At 39.9% G+C, this 22,734-nt stretch overlaps 1 long non-coding RNA gene across 3 annotated transcripts; it reads right to left on the minus strand.

Moving 5' to 3' along the window:
• Positions 1 to 5,623: 5,623 nt before the first annotated feature.
• LOC120398494 lies at positions 5,624 to 19,003 on the minus strand. 3 transcript variants are annotated; one of them, XR_005594477.1, is made up of 3 exons: positions 18,856 to 19,003; positions 17,284 to 17,461; positions 5,624 to 5,863 (listed from the first exon to the last, which is right to left on the minus strand). It is a non-coding gene; the product is annotated as an uncharacterized LOC120398494 (long non-coding RNA). The 3 variants fall into 3 exon arrangements; XR_005594476.1 differs by having other exon boundaries at positions 17,276 to 17,461; XR_005594475.1 differs by lacking the exon at positions 5,624 to 5,863 and adding an exon at positions 15,899 to 16,139 and having other exon boundaries at positions 17,276 to 17,461; positions 18,856 to 19,001.
• Between the last annotated feature and the right edge of the window lie 3,731 nt (positions 19,004 to 22,734).

Genomic DNA, 22,734 nt, shown 5'->3' on the forward strand with positions numbered 1-22,734 from the left:
TCAACTCAGATGCACTGGCCAGGTGGACAGGAAAAGCCCCGCAAACTTTTGAATGAGCTCCAGCATGGACCGAACAGGAGGTTCTGCATCTGATCACTGTATGGGGAGATGAATCCGTGCTATCTGAACTCCGTTCCAAAAGATGAAATGATGTACTATTTGAAAAAATCTCCAAGGGCATGAAGGACAGAGGTTATAACAGGGACCCTGTGACAGTGCGGTTCTGGCGGGACCCAACTGAGAGTGCCAAATCAGGACCAATTGCTCAAACAGGGCAGTCACAGCCCTAGGCTGGGGTTTTTCCACCTCTAAGGCAAACCAAACCAGCCAGACAAAGAGGACTTCGGTCTTACCCCACTGGCTAACCACAAGTCACACAAGCAATTTCCTTAGACACTCCAGTCTCCCAGTATCACCACCAGTCCCACTCGTCCTGGGAATGACTGGTTATGAAAACCAACACCCCAGTAAAAGAAAAAGGTTCTTTCGATCTCAAAGGACCAAGCCCCAGACCCAGGTCAATATACACATCAAATCTTACCCACAAATCACGCTGTTGCCAATCCTTTAGAATCTAAAATCTAAAGGTTTATTTACAAAGGGAAAAAGGTAGAGATGAGAGGTAGAATTGGTTAAATGGAGTCAATTACATACAGTAATGGCAAAGTTCTTAGTTCAGGCTTGCAGCAGTGATGGAGTAAATTGCAGGTTCAAATCAAGTCTCTGGAGTACATCCCCCGCTGGGATGGGTCATTCAGTCCTTTGTTCAGAGCTTCAGTTTGTAGCAAAGTCCCTCCAGAGGTAAGAAGCAGGATTGAAGACCAGATGGAGATGATGCATCAGCCTTATATAGGCTTTTCCAGGTGTAAGAACCTCTTTGTCCTTACTGTGGAAAATTACAGCAAAATGGAGTCTGGAGTCACATGGGCCAGTCCCTGCATACTTCGCTGAGTCACAAGGCGTGTTTGCCTTCTCTCCATGGGTCAATTGTGTAGCTGATGGTCCTTAATGGGCCATCAAGCAGGCTAAGCAGAGCTAACACCAACTTGTCTGGGATATCACCCAGAAGCACATCACCAACTTGAAATACAGACAGTATAGAGCCAATATACATAACTTCAACTAAAAATGATACTTGCACACAGACAGCATAATCATAATCAGCAACCCATAACCTGGTCTTAGACACCTTATATGACCCCCTTTACCTAAGATTTGGTGCCACTACGGGACGCTGGTTGCAACCCATGTTCTATATGGTCCCAATTTATATCAATAACGTCACAGACCCGCAGCAGTGCCATGTGAAACTTAAGGAGCTCAGGCAAGCCTACCAAAGAACGAGAGAGGCAAATGGCTGCTTCAGGTCAGAGCCCCAGACATGCTGCTTCTATGATGAGCTGCATGCCATTCTAGGGGGTGCCCCTACAACTACCCCACCCCTGTGATTCCCTCCTCCCCCACTCCTCTCGGGCTACCTTGGCAGTTATCCCCCCATTTGTGTGACAAAGTAATAAAGAATGCATGAATTTGAAACAACAATGACTTTATTGCCTCTGCAAGCAGAAATCAAAGGAGGGAAGGGAGGGCAGTTGGCTTACCGAGAAGTAGAGTGAACCAAGGGGGTAGGTTTTCATCAAGGAAATATAATAAATTATAATAGGAGATATACCTATGTCCTAGAACTGGAAGGGACCTTGAAAGGTCATTGAGTCCAGCCCCCTGCCTTCACTAGGCAAGACCAACTACTGATTTTTGTCCCAGGTCCCTAGGTGGCCCCCTCAAGGATTGAACTCACAATCTTGGGTTTAGCAGACCAATATTCAAACCACTAAGCTATCCCTCCTCCCAAACAGAAGTTTCAAACCATAGCCTGGCCAGTCATGAAACTGGTTTTCAAAGCTTCTCTGATGCATAGTGCACCCTGCTGTGTTCTTCTAACTGCCCTGGTGTCTGGCTGCATGTAATCAGCAGCCAGGCAATTTGGCTCAACCTCCCACCCCGCCATAAACATCTCCCCCTTACTCTCACAGATATTGTGGAGCACACAGCAAGCAATAATAACGATGGGAATATTGGTTTCGTTGAGGTCTAACTGAGTCAGTAAACTGCGCCAGCGAGCTTTTAAACGTCCAAAGGCACATTCTACCACTATTATGCACTTGCTCAGCCTATAGTTGAACTTCTCCTTACTACCGTCCATGCTTCATGAGCCATGGGAGCAAGGGGTAGGCTGGGGTAGGTGCGACCGCGCGGTGCTGCTGACTGGGTGAGCAGCCTGAGGCAGAAGTCTCCAGCTGGCATGATATTCCAGGCTGAACTGAATCTCCATTAGATGAAACTTAAAGAAGAGAATGGCGTCATTCCCATTTTTGTCCAGGCACCCCCGACTGACCTCATCGAGGCTGGCCATGAGCACCCATGTCTGCCCAGGCACCCCCGACAACCTAACCAAGGTCAGCCAGGAGCACCCACAGAACGACGACGATGGTTAGCAGTCATATTGCACTGTCTGCCATTCACAAGGCCATGGTATGTCGTCTGCACAGGTAACCCAGGAAAAAAGGCAAGAAACAATTTTTTGCCTTTGCTTTCACGGAGGGAGGAAGGCCTTACGACATGTACCCAGAACCACCCACAACAATGTTTTTGCCCCATCATGCATTGGAAGCTCAACCCAGAATTCTAATGGGCTGCGGAGACTGCAGGAACTATGGGATAGCTACCACAGTGTAATGCTCCCAAAGTTGACGCTAGCCTTGGTACTGTGGACACACACCGCCGAGTTAATGTGGTTAGTGGGGACACACGCCAGGACTTCTGGAGGTAGGGCATCAGTGCCATATGCCCTGTCCCTGTCCTGATTCCTGGGGACTGGTCTGCCCAAAGCCTCCAAGACTGTGAAAGAGGCAGGATTGGCGATTTACATTCTTTACAAATTATGGAAGTGTTAATGAATTATGAGATTGTGGAACAACTTGATCTGTAGTGTAAGTGGGCACAATTCCCACTGGAGTTGTGTACTTTTATGCCTTAGCTGAAATTAGCCCTATATATGCCACAGACTTTTCCCCCTAAACCAAGGCATTCCCAGTGCTGGATCCCACCCTAGGGAACATCCTGCAGGAAGAGAGTGGAATGAACCATAATCTGCCCATATTCAGTCTTTTGAAACTCACATTTTGTCTGAAGTCTACCTGAAAATACACCTGAACCTGTGATGCTGTTGCATGTGCTGAACTTCTGCTGCCTCTCTGCCAATACAATGAAACACATCTCCTAGCCATTCCTCTTTGCTGTTGCTGCTACAGTGCACTACACACCTACTGAAGGGTACAAATAAGAAACCATTCTTAGACCTCTTTTATCTGCCTCCTCTTGTCATGCTGCCTGAACCCTCATGCACCTGCCTATCATCATTCATATTTTACCTCTATTACGGCCACCATACATTTTCCTGAATGCAAATGAAATATTCTCAAATATTTTCCAAATACAAGTACCTCTGAAATACAAGATTCCCAAATATTTCTGATATTATAAGTGTTTGCTTACAGAAATCTTCCAAATCAGCCTCTTTGTGTTCTTTTTTCATACATAAGGATAAAAATAATGTAAAGAGAAGAAGAAAATCTATGTGGAAAGAGAAGAGAGGTGTGAAGATACGAAAAAGGGAAGTTGTAATTGCTTGGGTCCATATTATGTGAGGTTCAGAGCATTATGTAAGATTGGCCCTTTTTGTAGGGCAAAATGGTCCCTATATGTTATCAAATAATCCATTATTATTTGGTGACAGTTATATTACACTCACCATTTCACTGGACAGTCTCTAAGGAAAAGGATAAATGGACACAAATCAGATATTAGGAATGGCAATATACAAAAACCTGTAGGAGAACACTTCAACCTCCCTGGCCACACAATAGCAGATCTTAAGGTGGCCATTCTGCAGCAAAAAAACGTCAGGACCAGACTTCAAAGAGAAACTGCTGAGCTCCAGTTCATCTGCAAATTTGACACCATCAGCTCAGGATTAAACAAAGACTGTGAATGGCTTGCCAACTACAGAACCAGTTTCTCCTCCCTTGGTTTTCACACCTCAACTGCTAGAACAGGGCCTCATCCTCCCTGATTGAACTAATCTTGTTATCTCTAGCTTGCTTCTTGCTTGCATATATATACCTGCCCCTGGAAATTTCCACTACTTGCATCCGACGAAGTGGGTATTCACCTATGAAAGCTCATGCTGCAAAACGTCTGTTAGTCTATAAGGTGCCACAGGATTCTTTGCTGCTTTCACCATTTCAGTTACATATGTAGTCCAATCCTTCTATATTTTCTTTAAGAATTATACTTCAGTGTTCATGTCATGCTTCCCTCAAGCCCTCCGAGCATCTTTCTAGAGTGTTCAAACCCTGTTACACTGGACACTCATGATATTCAGAGTTTTGCTGTGTCCAGAGGAGCTGTACACCCAAGCTTGCCCAGTTCCACCTCAGATCACCTCTCCACTTGACACACAGAACTTAGATACATTTATAGTGAAATCAAATAAAGTTTTATTTAGCGAAACATAGAGATTCAAGTGAAAGCGAGTAGAAGTATTGGAAGCAAATAATTACACATAAAATACAATCATCAAACACATTCTAGAACCTAACCTTACTTAACTAAATACTTTCATGTCTTATAGACCAAAGCTCACTCAAAGTCCTTCCAGAATTTTACAGCCAGGATTGGCTGTGATCTTCAGTTCATGAGAGAAGTCACACTGTCAGCTTGCCTCCTCCATGAAATATCCAGGGTATCTGTTTGCACACCCAGATCTGTCAGAACAATCCATTGTCCTTTTTCATAAGCAGAATGCCCCCTGCTAGTTGTCTTTTCCAATATACTACTTGTGTGTAGCTTTTGCAATCTTTCAATCAGCATCTGGCTCAGTATGCAAATAAGCATACATTGTGAGGCGCACAATGACCGGCCAAGGTGATAAGCATATGTTACCATACCCCCCTGTGTGAAAGGAGTCTGTCCGGGACATATCACTTCCTGGTTATGTGTTCAGTATAAACACATAACTCCTTAAATATTATCCATACATATATTTTGCAATGATTATAATGACTATTGGCTCTCAGCAGATAGCTCACATGCCACCCTTTAGTGAATTATTATGCATATTTCTGATACAGAGGATCCCTGTAATCTTTGTGTGCATCCTGTACCCTCTGCAGTATTTGTCTATAGGGTACTTTCTTTGGCTATTTTCCAAAATCTAGATATATGTAATAGGCATAGTTCTGGCGGCAGTGATCTTTCTTCTGCTTTGGCCTATTTTTTCCTGGTATTCAGTCTTTATTTTTCCTGTCCTTAATGTGAATATATTTAAAGATTGCTCAGCAGACAGCAAAAAACATAGCAACTATATGCGCTGGTTGATTTCACACCATTATATTTTTTTCAGCAAAAGTATGTGTCTCCCATCTGTGTTTTTCCATTTCATTGTGCAGTATTTTCACCTGCAGGACACAGAGCACTGCCAGCATTTCAGAATCTGACCTTCCTGATGCAGCAGGAAGGTTGTTTAAGCTGGCAAAGCGAAAATTACAGAAACAAAACAAAATTGCATTTCAGGATCTATATTGGAAGATACAGATTTAACTGATATTTTACAATCAGGCTGGAAAGGTAGGTTCTAACAAATGAATCTTAAACAACTACATGGTTTAAGACTCCCTATTATATGAAGCAAAAACATTTATTTTCTTTAAACTACCGGTGTTATCACTAATTATTAAAGATAGTTCATTTTGTTTTACTTCAACTTTTCTTCACATAGTTCATCTCCTTTTGATTCTTCTTTCTGCAATGAAATCAAATTATTTTACTGGTAACAGCAGTATAATCATCTTGAAATCACTTTATAAAGACACAGAGGAAAAATCAGGTGGACAAAGAAAGAAAGAATTGCTGTTCACATTAGTGCTGTCATCAATTAACTTCTAGTCCTCATGAATGTGTTTATAATTGCATCACAAAATTATATATGCACATTGTGATGTTGTGAAAGGTTTCCCCAGAGTTTGAAAGGTGCTCTTTAAATAAATGTATTCATTTTAACTTCTTTTGAGGTTGTAAATTGGATACGCTATTAAATTTTATTTACTACCTATTGAGAAGCATGAAATAAAAATAAATTCTCACTACCATTCTACATTGTTTTTTGTCACAGTGTATATTTTTATTATAAACAAATGAGACTGTACAACCTCTTCTGCAGGTTTTAGACTGAGGATTCATCATCCCAACACAGGTACTCAAATAAATGTAGTACTGCAGAAGTCTAGTGAGAGTTTGAAATTATTCCAACTGGAATATCCTAAAAAGGGGCAGCACAATATGAATTTAATCCATTAACTCAATGTTTCTTGATGCTTTCTATAGTAGAACCATATGATTTTTTTTTAATTTCCATTAGGTAACATTGTAGTAAGAATCTGGTCCAATATTTGAAAAATGGTCTGCAAAATCACAACAGTAATAGTTGCGTGCTTAAAATCTGCATTTGCATGCATCCAGGTAATTGAGTGTCTAGCTACTTATTTGTGCGTGCTAGATTGAACTTCAATCACCTCTCTCTCATCCATGCCCCAATCTCTCCCAAACACAAAACTAGACTTTCAGCAGTACCAGTTAGATCTGTGAGATAGAGAAATAGACTTGGGTGTCATCAGCAAACTGAAACACCGCAGCTTGTGCCTCCTCACTAACCCTCTTACTGGCCCTATATATGCACGGAATAGGAAAGAAGACAAGATGGGACCCTATGGAACATAGCATGACAGCACCCCCCTTACAGTGGAGAAACTAAGGAATGCCCCATGAGGAATGACCAACAAGTAATGAATGCAGCTGCCCATGAAAAGCATCAATTCTTGTTGGGTTTTACAGGTGAAGTAAGGGCTTGTCTACACAGGAAAGTTGGTGAATAGCAAGCCAAGTTGTGAACTTACAGTGCACTAACTTCCTTGTGTGGACTCTCTTGCTGCTTGCTAAAAGTGCCCTCGAGAAGTTTAGCGTAGTACACTTCAAAGTGTATTAAGCTATAGTGCACAAAGGAACTTTTAGCACACAGTAATGGTGTCCACCTGGGACGCTGTAAATTCTCACCCTAGTTTGGAGCACACTAACTTCCCGTGTAGACAAGCCCAGACAAACAGCACCTCCATGATTAATACTGTCAAAGGCAGATACTATCTCTAACAGTCCAGCCTGGATATCTGCCGCAAAATCCTGACACTCATTCAAGTCTATGGCAAAATTCATTTTGATTTCAATGAAGCCAGGATTGCACCCTGATGTACATCCATTGCCAGGAGGAAAACTTCTACCGGTGCACTCTGTGGGCCATGCCCACGTCTGTAGCCAAGATGACAAAGGCCAAGGAGATACTTAGTTTTCTCACTTCATAAGAGAAATTTTAATTTAAAATTATCTAGCCAACATGAATAAGGGCGCTTGCCATTTACTTCAATGGATACAGAATCAGGCCCACAATCCACAAGAGGATCAGGCATAATTTGAGACTTCGGCACTTTAATTTCATCCACTTTTCTCCATGTGAACTTTTCACTTTCATCCTCCAGCTGTTGTTTCTTTTTGTTTTAAACATTTCCTTCTATATCAGGGGTTCTCAAACTGGGGGTCAGGACCCCTCAGTGGGTCGCAAGGTTATTACATGGGGGGGTCGCAAGCTGTCAGCTTCCACCCCAAGCCCTTCTTTGCCTCCAGCATTTATAATGGTGTTAAATAAATAAAAAAAGTGTTTTTAATTTATAAGGGGGGTCGCACTCAGAGGCTCGCTATGTGAAAGGAGTCACCAGTACAAAAGTTTGAGAACCACTGTTCTAAATGATCATTGTAAATTAGGTAACACAATATAAATCATAGACAAACCACATGGTATATTTTTAAATTGTTGCAAACAGGTAATTATAGGTCATGCAATTGCTGATGGTTGTTTTTAATTGAATGGACTAGTCAAAGCATTGGCCATAATGGGCAACGAAATAAATAATAATGATACTTTGCACATGTATAGAGCTTTACATCTGCAAAATGCTATTCCAACTAGTTAATTAATGGAACAGTGCTTTTAATTCCAGTTCTGTGCTAAAGGCCAGAATGATAAAAGTCTGTCAACCTACAGATTATACTCTCCATAGTTATAGTTACCAGATTATAGTTTTTGCATCAGTTTTGTATCAGAAATGATACCAAGGAAAATTAGGAGAAAATCGGCATAACCATAAATCATGTTTTCAGATAATAAACATGTCTGAGGAAACTAATATTCATGAAGCAAGAGCACTGAGCTATAGTCACACTGTAGCTTACAATTTTGATGGAAGACATGAGGAAAATACCCAGAGCATAAATCACCACCTTGTTAACCATTTAAAAGGCTCCCAGTCTATTTGGACACATCCTTCCCACAAGCCTCACCAGTTTTAGTCGGTGCCAAACCTTACCCTCATTTAAATTAAAAGGGTAAGATCAAGATTGTGCTTGTTATTTTTGCCTCAGAAACTTCTATAAACTTATCCCCCTTTATGATCTTTAATACAGAGACATATTTTCTTCCCTAAAGCTAATCAAAGCTAGAGCTATTAAGGAGTAGGGGTAGGCAACCTATGGCACGCGTGCCAAAGGCGGCATGCGAGCTGATTTTCAGTGGCACTCATACTACCCAGATCCTGGCCACCGGTCCGGGAAGCTCTGCATTTTAATTTAATTTTAAACGAAGCTTCTTAAACATTTCAAAAACCTTATTTACTTTACATACAATAATAGTTTAGTTATATATTATAGACTTATAGAAAGAGACCTTCTAAAAACATTAACATGCATTACTGGCACGCAAAACCTTAAATTAGAGTGAATAAATGAAGACTCGGCACAGCACTTCTGAAACGTTGCCGACCCCTGAGATAGTGCCACAGTAGTAAAGGGACTGCTGTGTCATCACTAAATTATAATTAATAAAATAATGTAAGTTATTGAACTATGAGCTATATACAACAATTGTTCCTCACACAGAACTACTGTGGAAGTCAATGGGAGTCTGGGGTACAGACTGACAGCCATATGTGAAATAGTGTAATTAACTTCTTATCATTTTACTAACAAAGACAATAATACCAAAACTAAGGGTCTGACTTACCAGTACACTCCAGCTGCTTTGCACTGCTCTGGAGACACAAAGCAGCCATTAAACTGGGGCTTAACTAGATGCCAAGGTAATGCATAGATTTATAGATTCTAAGATCAGAAAAGACCACTGTGATCATCTAGTCTGACCTCTTGCACACACTGGCCATAGAATTTCACCAAGTGATTCCTGCATCATTCCCATTTTGGTTATTTTGCATCTGAGTGCCACATAGAAGCCCCATTGTCTATATGTGAATCAACATCACACAACCCTTCCACTCATATTTTATTTACTCATATTGTATACAGATGTACCTTGCCAGCAATTGCAAATTCTTGTCACGTAGGAGACCCCATTCAAGTTCAAGTCTAGCTTAAAATACTGATGCCAAAATTAGAAGCTGTTTTATATAACATTTTGCCATTCTATAGCACACAATGATTGGAAAACACTATACAAAGGGTATATACCTATCATTATCCCTGTAATACGAATGGGGAAACTGAGGCATATAACTGTGGCAGGACTTCTTAACAACACACAGGTTGTGAGAGTTAGACACAGAAATGGAATCTACAGTGCTTGGTTCTCAGGCCCATCTTCAATCCACTAGACCACAGACTCATATGCTTTGCCAATTTAAAACCAGGCAGCGGTTGTATTCAGTATCTCCCACTCGGCAGAGCTTGGGGGTTCAATGAGAAAAATAATTTTGGCGTTTTCCTAGTTCTAGGGTTTTTTTTTTTTAAATGCTATTGAAAATTAATTAAAACATGCTAGGGCCTGATTAGATAAAAACAAGCAGTATTTATTTAAAAACCAAACCAAAACCCCAAGTGTCTAGCAAGTGTTTTTATGGTACAACTAAATATTCAAAAATTGCAAGTAAAAGTATAAGATTTAGGGCAATTGAAAATTGACCCATCATAATTATCAAAACACTTCTACTCAATATTTTTCTGCTGACAGATTCTGCACAAATTTTGAGAACAATAAACTTCAGTGTTTTTAATTTATGTTGTGGTTGTCTGTGGTTACCTATTGGGCCTCCAAATTTACCCAGGAACGTCTCAGCTAAAATTTAACATCAGTTTTTACTTCAGCTCATTTTACCCAACTGCCCAGCTAGAATAAAGATGTGAAGGAGTGAGATGCTTAATCCATGCTTAATGGAGTGTGAATAAGTATTTGTAGCAATAAGGTTAGGGCTGCATTCTTTTCTCTACATTCTTTACATAGATGTAAATTTTGGCAAACTCCTTTTATATCAATGGTGTTATACAAAATTTCCAATAGTATAAGTGAGGGCAGCATTTGGTCCTTAATGCTTAGATACTTTGGAAATGCATACACTTGAAGTACCTAAAATTAAATGATAGAATAAAATACCTACTTTTAAATCTATTACTTCTAAATCTAAAGTTCATTGAAGCCAGTGAGAAGACTCCATTGACTTCCATGGACTTTGGATCATGCCCTTAGATCTCACAGTAGAAATATTAGCTCAATAGGCTGTTTTGATACCAACTATAGAAGACACCTTGCTCAATGTCTTTATACCTTTAATTGTATTTATCACATTTTAAAGATGGCATAAGAGGCCCTTCTAGTCACAGGACTTAATGTTGCTATCATCACATAGAACATCCACTGACAGAGGATTTATTTATAAACAGTAGAATGTGGTTTCTTGCTTAAAGAAATATTGAATGCATAATTATTCTGATGTTAATACTGGTACATGTATAATCTCTTGTAGAAAAATATTCATATATATATATGGGGATAAAACAGGTATCCAACAATGATTTTGTTATAAAAACACTCACTAAAGGGAACAAAGACACACGTAAACAAGCAGTCTCTCTTGCTGTAACCACATGGCTTGTTAAAAAACCATAAGAATTCACAAGCAGAGAAAAAAAGTCATTTTTGAGAGTTTGTTCTTTAATAAATGTAATGCAAGGTGATTGTGTGCATCTTTTATGTATTTAAGTATTTTACAAGCAACATTAAAATATTTAAAAAGATTAAAGGAGAAGAGTTAAAAGGGGTATGAGGTGACATGGCTAGGTGTGAGGAACATTCACTCCCACTTTATGTGGAGAGCAGTAACTGAGCTATTGAAATAGAGAAGGAACATTTTGGAGGCTTGAGGAGGCAGCCTATGTCACCTCTGAAGTCTACAACCCCACACATCTACCATTCAACTTTTCTGATGTGACTTGATTCCACAAAATGGAGACCTTGTGTAGAGGCCAGACTTAAACAAGGACCAAGGCCTAGACAGCAGGTGAGCAGAATCTGAGGATTTATCACTGAGGCTTCATTATGAGGCAGTACCTTTTCTCCCTAAAGCCTTTCCCTCCCACCCCCCATGAACACAACAACTTTTCGCTTTCAAGGCTCAAGGCTCATCATCATTGCTTGAAAAAGCAACTCTGAGAAACAACAATGCCAAATTAAGGACAGGAACCAGGCCTCTGTAGAATATGATCTTCCTACACACATTGGCTAATAATAAAAATGATGCTTGGCCTTAAACACTGAGCCATACATGATTAGATTAAAATTAGATGTGTTATTTTCACAGATTTAAACCTTCATTCAAAGCTCACTGAAATTGACGGGAGTCTTTTTGTGGACTTCAATGGACTTTGAATCAGGTCCAGAGACGCAAAATGGACTTTCATTCCAATGTTTAATGTACTACTCTAACTGGCCTTTCTATTATCTGACTCAAAAGAGAAGAGAATAATTTTTATTTCAGGTCAAGAATCATTCCTACAGCCCTGCAGTCTCTGAAAATACAGAACTTTTTTCTTTAATCCACAAACATTTTAAATCTAAAACACACAATCCCAGTGCATCTAGTATAAATCTACAGAAAAAGAAACCTAGAGCCTCAACAATTGTTTTCCAGATGGTTTAAACAAAAGAGAATAGCACAACAAACATTTCTTTGACCTGTACTATGAACATACACATTTGAAGTCTGGAAGGTATGCTAATAGAATATTCCATGTAGCTTTCAAGTAGAAAGAGCTCTCTTCTGACCACAGGATTTTTACATTTTCCCATTATGTAGATTGACTGTTGTGATAGGCTAAGGTGACTGATGATAACTGGGTCTCAAGGTGGGAATGAATCTGATTGTCTGTGAATTGGTAGAGAAATGAATACTCAAAGCAATTGTCAGTTACATTATTGGCATTGCATTAACTGCAAATCAAATAAAGCTTTGAAGCAGCTAATAATTTTCAGAATGGTCATTGAATGACAACATTGGCAAAACTGAAATGATAAAGAGACAAAAAAAAAGAGAAAAATAAAAAAAGGCCTGGATATTGTGTTTCTGATGAGTATCATTTTTATTGTCTAGTTCTAAGAAAAGATGAAATGAAATGATCTCTGTGGCAGTGAAAAAAATTGTCACATAGCTGCAAACTGAAATGGAGAGGGTCCATTTTCCTAAGGAGCTCAGTTCCCTTTGGAACAGCATTGTAAGCATACCTATTTTAAAGGTACTATATTTCATAGGGTGGTGAGTGGCAAATGCTACAGTTTGTTATCATATGGCAGTCAATGGGATTTAGGCCTCCACATGCTTTCATCCTTTTGAAAAATTAGACTTAAGTTCCTAAATCAGTTAGGAATGCTGCACACACAACACCTAGGCCTAAGTAACTTGTTCAGAGTCACATGAGACATCTGTGGCAGAACCAGGAACAGAACCTAGGTCCCCTAAATGCCACTCTAGTGACTTAAGCACAGGACCATACAGATGTAATTACCATGGCATACAGCAGAGTGGTCAAAGAAGCATTGCTAGTAATTCCTCTAAAATGTCCCAAGAAGTGAGAGAACCCTGGATGCCAGGCCTTGCTTAAGCCTGACTGAATTTCTATAATTATCTCTAGACATGGGAGGGAAAACCTCTCACTCTGATTCTCTGAGAGGAGTTCTGAGAGCAATCCAACTTCTTCTTTGAGTGGGGAGACAAAAAAGATGTGTGTTTTTAGACAGAAGATTTTTTTTTTGCTTCCTGAAGCAAAGGAAATAAGGAAGGGACCTGGTAGATAGCTTCATCTTTTGACCCAGAATTATGCAGGATCACTGGAAGTGGCGTGGGCCAAGGGACTTACTGGTTGCCACTTCCAGAGCCCCCATTGGCCTGCAGCAGCGAACCGCGGCCAGTGGGAGCCACGATCGGCTGGACCTGCAGACGGGGCAGGTAAACAAACAGGCCCGGCCCGCCATGGGCTGTCCCTACACAAGCGGCGACCTCAGTTTGAGAAACACTGGGTTAGATCATCGGGCTCAATGGGTAGTGATCAATGGCTCCATGTCTAGTTGGCAGCCAGTATCAAATGGAGTGCCCTAAGGGTCAGTCCTGGGGCCGGTTTTGTTCAATATCTTCATTAATCATCTGCAGGATGGCATGGACTGCACCCTCAGCAAGTTTGCAGATGACACTAAACTGGGAGGAGTGGTAGATACACTGGAGGGTAAGGATAGGATACAGAGGGTCCTAGACAAATTGGAGGATTGGGCCAAAAGAAATCTGATGAGGTTCAACAAGGACAAGTGCAGAGTCCTGCACTTAGGACGCAAGAATCCCATGCACTGCTACAGACTAGGGACCAAGTGGCTAGGCAGCAGTTCTGCAGAAAAGGACCTAGGGGTTACAGTAGACAAGAAGCTGGATATGAGTCAACACTGTGTCCTTGTTGCCAAGAAGGCTAACGGCATTTTGGGCTGTATAAGTAGGAGCATTGCCAGCAGATCGAGGGACGTGATCGTTCCCCTCTATTCAGCATTGGTGACACCTCATCTGGAGTAGTGTGTCCAGTTTTGGGCCCCACACTACAAGAACAATGTGGAAAAATTGGAAAGAGTCCAGCGGAAAGCAACAAAAATGATTAGGGGGCTGGAGCACATTACTTATGAGGAGAGGCTGAGGATTATTTAGTCTGCAGAAGAGAAGAACGAGGAGGGATTTAATAGCTGCTTTCAATTACCTGAAAAGGGGTTCCAAAGAGGATGGATCTAGACTGTTCTCAGTGGTACCAGATGACAGAAGAAGGTCTCAAGTTGCAGTGAGGGAGGTTTAGGTTGGATATTAGGAAAAACTTTTTCAGTAGGAGGGGGCTGAAGCACTGGAATGGGTTACCTAGTAGGGTGGTGGCATCGCCTTCCTTAGAGGTTTTTAAGGTCAGGCTTGACAAAGCCCTGGCTGGGATGATTTAGCAGGGCCACCCAGAGGATTCAGGGGGCCTGGGGTCTTTGGCGGCGGGGGGTCCCTGAGGTCCCTTCTAACCCTGATATTCTATGATTCTACCTCATTTTTTTCTGGCTTTGCCCTGTATTTCATATAGTGGTAAATTTTAATGGAAAACCCACTATTAAAAAGGCTATTTAAAGAACTTTATGGGACCAATTAAATTAATGAAAGCAAAAACAAATGTTTAAATTTACCAAATGCATACAGAAATTAGTTTTCCTCACATACTATGGAAATGAAAACAGGGCACTGACAACCAGCCTCTCTTTAGGTTCAGTATTTCCACCATGAAATAGCCCTTCCACCTACTCTTGAGAAAGCTAGTAGAATTCAAGCCAAATGCTTATTAGAAATAAAATTATTGATTTAAAAAAAGCAATGAGCTATTGTAATTTCAGCTGAAAGCCTGTGTTGTTTTAAGATGAATCCATTCAGCAGAGCATAAATTTTGCTGGTGAAAATTGCTAGAACCACTGACATATCTCCTAAATAGGGGACAGTGTTTACCACTAGAATGTGCAATTTAATGGTAATAACAGCGATGAATTACTGTGCACTAGAATATCTTCCAAGTCTTGTATCTTTCATCACACACCTTTTTGTGCTCAGTAATCCCTAAACTTACATAATGCAGAGAAAATGGCATTCAAAGTGATCTTTATGAACGTTTTTTGTGTTTCATAGCTTGAAGATAAGAGCTTCTGTCTGCTGTGGAAAGTCTCTGTCAACAGAATCTGTTTGATCAAAGCATCCTTTGTCAGTTATTAGTAGGAGAGAAAATCCACTAAATTGTGATTCTCTGTTATCTGTAGCATTTCCAGCTTGCAGCTTTTGCAATTTTCATGCTTTCCAAATTGTAACAAAAGTTTAACATTTCAAATGTGTTTTCGGCATGCATCTGGAGGAGCATCCAGGAAAATGTTTATTTTGTTTCTTTTCTTTGGAGAATAACTGAGGATTTTTCTCCTGAGACATGTTCTTGCCCTGGCTTGTACAATTCTCCATCATTCCTGGACTCCTAACTTATATTTTTATGAGTCATTAACCATTACAGTTGAATGAGTCCCAGCTTAACTTCTGTGTTGAACTAAGCCACTGTCATATGTAGGATAATGGCCAATCCATGGTAAGAAAATGGAAAGTAAAACACTTTTTCATTGTATAAGGAAATAGCTCCAGCAGATGTAAATTGGAAGATACGACAGTAAGATATGAGATAAACCTGAATTCTCCTTCTGTCTCCTTAATCCAATATAAATTGAGTTTCCAGTATCTTTTCCTCTGATCTTCCCCAACCTATAAATTCTTAATATATTTTGATTTTAGAAACCATGATTTCCCCCCTTGCTGATTCCAATATTTTAAAACAATTGAATCACTCGAATGACTGACTTCCACCACTATGCCTCATTAGATAATTGAGTTAAACTGATTCAGAATAAAGTGAAACACTTTATTTCACAATGATTGGTTTGGATCAACATTTGCCTTTTTTCTTTCTCTTCATCTCAGGTTTTCTCTGTCTAATGTTCACAAAGTTCTTTCATTATCTTCAGCAAGGCAGGCAATGAAGACAAGTGTGGATCAGCTGTAGCTTTACAGAATACAGTGTCAAAACTCCCTTGAGCAAAATTCCTTCTCCTATATAATACAATTAAAGCTGTTAAAACATGCCAATTATTTTTCATGGGAAATGTTTTAAAAATGTCTTTTTAAAAAACTTTTCACACAAAAATTCAGCAGTTTTTCAATGAACTGAAAAACAACAATAACTAAACAAGAAACAAACTGAAAAAAGTTAGTTTTCAAAAAACTGTTCTTGATATAAGAAAGTTGGATTTTGGTAACAAGTCTTGGATTTTGAAAATCAAAATCCCACTTTTTTTTTTTAATACAGAAAATGTTCTAGTCTTTACTTTCCAGCTTCTCATCAAAGAACTGGAAAATATCTAACAGCAAATTCCTTTACTAATAAGTTGAGATATATTCATTCAATATCTGTGATTGCAATAACATTTTCTTTGACTCAATTTTATTAATGAAGCAGTAAAATAAAATAAAATTGGCTGGAATTAAGATAAAAATAAAATCTTTCCCTCTCCTTTGGCCTGCACTATTTCCCTCAGCATCAGAACATTTTAAAGCACATAAAGCTTCTGCCCAACCAGCTAACTATTCTAATGACTTTCCCTGGAGAATGGATATTGGTTCATTCAATTGTTGCTGTTGGGAAATTGCTGTTTATAATTTATTTTAAATATGAATATTTATTTCATGACTAATGCAAATTTCAAAAGACAAAAAAAAAAATTCAAACTCAGATGCTTTAGCATCCTGTTTCTTTAAAATGCTTCCTGAGCTCCTGTTCTGTGGATGAATACTATTGGCCTATAGCTGGGAGTGTGACAACCTAGACAGACAAAGAGAAGCAGCTAAGGGCCCACACTGCAATCCTGTTTCCTAAAACGGCTGAGCACACTGTACCTTAACCTGCAGCCAAATGTCTGTGCTGCTGCTAAGGTGTAGAGGTAACAGTTAGTATGAGGTAGGTGGAAAGCAGGAGGAGGAAAATATTGCTGCTGCAGATGAGCAGATGAGCCACATGTGCCATGAGCCACATGGCAATTTCTTGTTTTTTTGAGGCCACCCTTGTTCATCATTTTGGTAGTCTAGGTGTGGGCCATAGTTAAGTGGCAGCCTGGCTTACAGCAGGGGTAGCACATCCTTCAAGAGTACCAAGAAATTTTAGTTAATCAGTAGGAGACAGCTACACCCACCACTGTACATCAGAGGAGTCATTGTTGGCCCCTTATCTTGAATATTATGTCCTGCAATTAGTGATGCTTGTAGATAGAATGAATGCCTGTGGGGTGGAGGGTCACTTCCTGTGGCTCCACGGTTAGGACAGTTTCTGCCACTGCAAGCTTCTCTCGTGCTTCCTGTAGCAACTTCTCCTCTCCCACCTAGGAGGTAAGTAATATATACACATATATATGTACCTTTGGACATTGGTAAAATAATCTGGATGCTCAATCATTGCTCCTTCTTGGCCGCTATTGGCTGATACTTCTCATCTTACAGATCCACTGGACTGACATGGTATTATCCTAGTGTATATCAGTGTATTTCTTTTCCAAATGAATCCTCTTCTCTTGATTCTGCCAGTTACCTCATCATTATCAGAATCAGATTCTGTGGGGACAACATGCTGCCCATCGTCTGACCTCAAAAAGTGCTCCTGAGTCCATGGCTGTCTGCTTCTTTCTGTCAAATTAGCCATAACTTTCCCTGCAACAGCAATCTGTGGTCTGCTGCAGGCAAAGTTGCTGGGTTGAAAGGTGCCCAGCAAAGACAAAGCTGCTGGAAGCCAGTGCCCTCATGTTTGGCTTTGGCCCATTTTATGTGTGTGCCTATTTTGAAGTCACATCTCCCTCTTGCAACCACTGCTATTATTGTTGCTGCTACTGTCCTCCTCCATTGTGTGCACATGCTTCATTTGAACAGAACAGACTTCAGAGGGCAGTTTCCCTTAGGACATGATACACTGAATGTAATGCAAGCAGGAGAAATATGAAATATGAAACCAATGATGACAAAATAAATTCCTGTCAGATCGAAGTTAGAGGGGCAGTTGCCCTTAGGACAAGGATACACACTTGCAAAATGGTGTACTTTAACAACGTGATGTAAAATAAAAAAAAATAAAAAGTGTGCAGCAAATAACTGTCAAAGCCAGTGAAATCCAGTCTGTAGTTTGATCATGGGAAAAAAAGAGACTCTGGTCAGATCCCTATTTAATCAGGATGAATTAAAGCATAATAAATCATGATAATTAAAAATTCACAGCACACAGAGAGTATTTTACATTTTTGAAGTGCTCTGCAAGCATTAACTGTTTAAATTTGGAAGGATAGCAAACCTTATATCACAATGACTGAGGTCTGATGGATGGCCCAGCAGAAAGGAGTCCACAAGGAGGTGGCTGTGTTCAGGACAAGGACACAGTCATACACCCGGATAGTATATTTTGTTTATGAGCTGATAAATAATAGTCAATTGTGTAGCAAATACGTTTCAAAGGTTGAGGCAATATGACCTTTATTTATATTACTCTGAGGTAGGCCTCACATAGGCGAGGATAGAATGCCTGTAATAATGACTCAGGAAGGAACACATACAGAGAGTATACCAAGTAAATGTGAAGAAATGGTATGTGAGTAGGTCACCACCACTCTGACACACAGTCCACACATGTAGTGTAGCCTCAAAACTCACCCACTCCCTGGGGTTTGATTTTATTAACAAATAGATGAACAGTAAAACAAATCAATTCCTAGAATATTTCCTCAAGTCCTACCTCAAGGTTGTGGGGTCCACACTTTAGGTCCTCTCTGCCTCAGACCCACCATTCCTCTGCCAGGGCAGCCAGCTCTAAAGTCTGCTGCCATCCATTTTATTCCTCCCAGCTGCAGGGAGGAACTTGGTGTTGATAACAGGTGTAGTGAGGTGCAGGCAGCTTCCACCTCATCTCCAGGTCAGTCCATTAACTCCTTCCTGGCCTGTTCCAGTGTGGGAGCTTAAGACAGAAATGCCTCTGGTATTCATCAAAATATAGAGGGGACAGAAAATGGTTTCCTAATGATTGCTTTGAAGAATACAATTCATATGTAATGGCTGTTTTATGTTCATCTGACTCAGACCAGATAATTAGGAGGTGTGGGGTGTGGGGAAGGAAGAGTGAGGTGAGGGAGAGACTTTTTTCCAGCAATAAATCTGTGAACTGAATCAAAAGCAGGTAGTTAAAAGCTTGTACAGCTCTAATCTTTACAAAGTGGCTTTTACTCCATTCAGGGCATAGCTACCAAAAAAAGATTTAATCTGAATTAATATAGAAAAGTGTTCATTTCAATGTTTTCTGTCTGCTGAAAACTGTACCAGGAAAAATGGCTGTATTATATCAAAATGGCATTTGCTTAAGAAAGCCTCATGTCTTTAAAAAAAGAGGAAAAATGCTGTCAATATTATTTCGAACCTAAATATATTTTTCAACAGATATGAAATATATTTCTAGTCCCTTGAGTCTGATCACAGCAGAATCTTACTGGATACTCCAGATAGATGAATTTCTCCATAAACATGCCAGTGTTTGTATGAACAGTGAAAATATTCAGACATTGAAACCTCTCTCTTTCTCTCTCTCTCTCTCTCTCACACACACACACACACACACATCGGAGTTAAAATTAATAAACTTTCTCATTTCCATCAGTCTTACTAACAAAATCACTGAGGTAAATCAATTATTGGGTTCACTCCTGAAATCTTTACTCCAGAGATTAGTCCTGTGAAAGTCAACAGGATAATTTGCATAAAAAGTCTTGTGTTGAGTAAAGGCTGCAGATTGGATCCCATTGTCTCTTCCTAAGACCCCAAATGTAAAATTGCAAATGTCTAGGTCTGCAATCTAAATGTTAAAACATGCAAAATTGCATTCCATAGTCATGTGCTGTCTATGGACTAGAATGCATTCTTGTCCCTGAAATTTAAGAAATGGGGTGTGGCTAAACATGGGTTATTGCTGCAGATCATGGCCTGAATTCACCTGTAAACTGTACACTCATGTGGAGGCGAGAACAGGGTCTGGAGCACCCACCATGGCAACCAGAATCTGGCTGGGAAGCAGGAGGAACCTCCAGCTCTAGATGCAGAGTGCCCACCACACTCTCCCTCATATTCTTGACACCCAACCCCCCCCCCCCCCAAGCAAAATTCCATCACCTCTGTTTCTGAAACTATGGTTGTCCCCAATGTGAGGTGGTAACATATGGCCAAACATGTGCTAAGCAGACACAAACCTCTGCCAGAAAAATGACACCCTGTCTTACTCCAAGGTGTAAAATGGCTGATCTAATAAGTCAATGCTTGGCAGCTGGTCACTTAAGGGAGGCATTACCAGGCACCATTTATGGCATAAACGTGTCACTAGCAACCCAACTCATCCCTTTGAAAAGCCATCATGGGTGCATTTTCCAGGCCAACCTTCCCACCACAGCCCTATTGACAGGAACAAATGCAATTAGTTTGTGCCCCATTTGACTCTCTTTTGAAAACAAGTCAGATGGTGAAAACATCATTTGTGCCTGTTATTACAGATGTAAAAGCCCATTTGGTGCTGGATATCCTTTGAAAATGTAGCCCTAGTGGTTTGTTAGCCCACATTAAAATCCTTCTAGGCTTACATATCTAAGTATAGGCAGCTTAATTCTCCAAATCAATATACAAGGGGAAAAAAAGTCAGCTGGTGTTTGACAACAAGATAATACAAGTTGTATGATTTCTTCCAGCCTGCTCAATTATTACAAAGGCTGGGGATTATTTAACACACTTAAGAGTTGTTAATTTTCATAGCAGTAGCTTGCAGACAACCTAAATTAAAACAGACTGCTGCTGTGCTGTTACTTTGGATAATCTCTCAGATAGGTGCTCTGCATTTCTAGACAAGTTCGTTGAACGCAAATCAATAGAACCGGAGAACTTACATGTAAAACTATTGCCAAATAGATGTAACAATTTATTAAGTCGTGCTATGCTAATGCTGTATTCTTTTCCTAATGGCACGTGACCTTGTGTTATGTTATATATTGTATAGCAAATATTATGCTATATGTAGCATGTGACATCATGATATGCTGAACTGTGGGAATTTACAGCAATATGACATCAAAAGTATGATTTGGTGCTTTTTTTTTTTTTTTTTTTACTGTGCAAGGTTTATAATGAAGCATATTTAATTTTCAATTTGGTGAGTGCTATCCCCAGCATCAACTCAAACAAAATTAGGGTACAGAAGACAGGCATATTGTAAAATAGCCATACAGGACTACTGTTTGCATCACATCTGACCTCTTACCTGATTTAGACCTGCTCGATATGGTGCCTCTGTGCATTCGTGTTTGGGAAGACTGCAATTAACTGCTCCTCCCTTTCCTGATCCGCTGATCATCTTGATTATCATTAGCTGAACATCAAAGGGGATAGCCTATTAATTGTTAGTAATTTGTGCATCTGTGGGGGAGGGGAGAGGAGCTGTTGTAATGTTTTTCCTTTAATATTAGAGTCCAGCAGGGTCCATTTATTGTAAAATAAGCTTAACATGATCTTAACAGCTCAGTAAGATACAGTAAAAGTGTGCGGAAATGGAGGCTGTTAGATTTCTAGATGAAATGACTGCTGTTGGCATTTGCAAGAAATGTTTGTTGTGTGGCGGAGAGGAAGGGTGTCATAGAGAAAAGAATGAGTAAGAGAGGATATGAATAACAGAAAAGGGCTGTGTTTGACATATTTTTGAAGTACGTATGTTACACAGATATAAATTAAAGAAGTATTTTAAAAAATGATAGAGCCCATAGCTGATGATGAAAGCATCTCTGAGTTTTGCTGTTGGGAGAGTCTACAAACATACTGTACAGAGAATATCTGCATCAGACAACTGCTCTTACATTTTCACTGGAATTCTTATATTTTGCTTACTCATTCTGACTACAGTACCACAAACAAACTATAGCTTAAACATACATTTGTATAGGAAACTAGGTCCTGAGAAAGGTTTTCTTGCTGTTATTAACCTTGCTGTCTTAACCATATACACACAAATACAATGTGGAGGGGAGCACAGGAAATATTTGCTAATTCAAAAATAAATGGCTATTCAATAATTGACTGAACACGTGAACTAGTCTGGAAGAGTTTCAAAATATCTGAAGTAGAGGTAGATCTGAACTGATTTTCAAATCCAGACCTTCCCAAATTTGTGGGGAGGGTATTGGTAGTAGCTGAATTCAAACCCCTGGATCTGAACTTGTCACTATGGTTTTTAGTTTATATTGGATATGAAATGGAAGAAGCCTGCTTTTCTGGATCCGGTTCAGATTTGGACCAAGATGGAAACCATAAGTGAACAAATGTTCTCATGATTATTATTATTATTTTTGTCATTTTAGAAGAATGGCTTGTGAAGGTTTGATGCCATTGAATCCACACACAAACTTTAGTGAGGACAGATCTACACTACAAACTTACATTTGTATAACTATGTCACTCAGGGGTTTGAATAATCCCCGGTGTAGACAGAGGCTATGTCAACGGGAAAGCTTCTCCAGTCAACATAGCTATAGCCTCTTGAGGAGGTGGATTAACTATGCTTCACTAAAGCGCTGCAGCATTTTAAGTGTGGATC

This window comes from Mauremys reevesii, linkage group 2 (genome assembly GCF_016161935.1).
Source record: "Mauremys reevesii isolate NIE-2019 linkage group 2, ASM1616193v1, whole genome shotgun sequence".
In the NCBI taxonomy this organism is placed as follows: Eukaryota; Metazoa; Chordata; order Testudines; family Geoemydidae; genus Mauremys; species Mauremys reevesii.